This window comes from Calidris pugnax, unplaced genomic scaffold (genome assembly GCF_001431845.1).
Source record: "Calidris pugnax isolate Ruff unplaced genomic scaffold, ASM143184v1 scaffold335, whole genome shotgun sequence".
Classification (NCBI taxonomy): domain Eukaryota; kingdom Metazoa; phylum Chordata; class Aves; order Charadriiformes; family Scolopacidae; genus Calidris; species Calidris pugnax.
This window is the reverse complement of record NW_015091148.1, coordinates 855,350-855,951: the sequence shown is the minus strand read 5'-3', so window position 1 is coordinate 855,951 and position 602 is coordinate 855,350. Positions and strand designations below refer to the sequence as shown.

Sequence of the window (602 nt, the reverse complement as noted above, 5' to 3'; positions counted from 1 at the left end):
GTTGTCTGTGTTGTTTTGGGGGAGACGGCGGTTTGGGGCAGCGTGGAAGGTTGCGGTTTGTCCCCGTGCGGTGCCAGAGGGGTGCTTGGTGCGAATATTTGGTGTTTCTGGGCTCCCCGAGGAGCTGCCCGGGGGGGGCTGCGGCTCCGCCGAGAGCCCCCAGCGCAGGCTCCGCTCCAGGGCCCGGCACCGTCCGGCCCCAAATCTCAGAGATTGTGGAGAAAAGTGCAACTGGGAGCCTTTGTGAGTAGGAGAAACGTTTATTTGACTTCAAGTAAAGCTACAAACAAATACAAAAAGCTTATTGGCAAAGTACTAACAGGCAGCTAGACATGACAGATGCCATTTTTACACATAACATTGCATTCACTCTGCCCACTACGAACCGTCTATTCGTCACATCAGAAATATTTCTAGTATTTACAAACATTAGAGCACTCTATTGTTGGTCCGATTTTATACATTTTTATTTATTTATTTTTTTTAATAGTGAAGTTTACCCACGTCTAAGAGTACGTCTTGGAATTAGCCTGGGATTAGAAATCCTGGCCTGAAGTTTGAACTAAAACACAGACTGGACAATTTTAAGACAGAAAGATACA

The 602-nt window shown here is 46.8% G+C and overlaps 2 protein-coding genes and 1 long non-coding RNA gene across 3 annotated transcripts in view; 1 reads left to right on the top strand and 2 right to left on the bottom strand.

The window, feature by feature from the left end:
• Positions 1–602, bottom strand: part of HOXB4 (homeobox B4) — a 35,224-nt gene that overhangs the window by 19,054 nt on the left and 15,568 nt on the right. The gene's annotated exons all lie outside the window — the stretch shown is intronic.
• HOXB3 (homeobox B3) overlaps positions 1–602 on the bottom strand; it is a 64,733-nt gene that overhangs the window by 48,629 nt on the left and 15,502 nt on the right. The gene's annotated exons all lie outside the window — the stretch shown is intronic.
• LOC106897976 overlaps positions 1–602 on the top strand; it is a 13,422-nt gene that overhangs the window by 502 nt on the left and 12,318 nt on the right. The gene's annotated exons all lie outside the window — the stretch shown is intronic.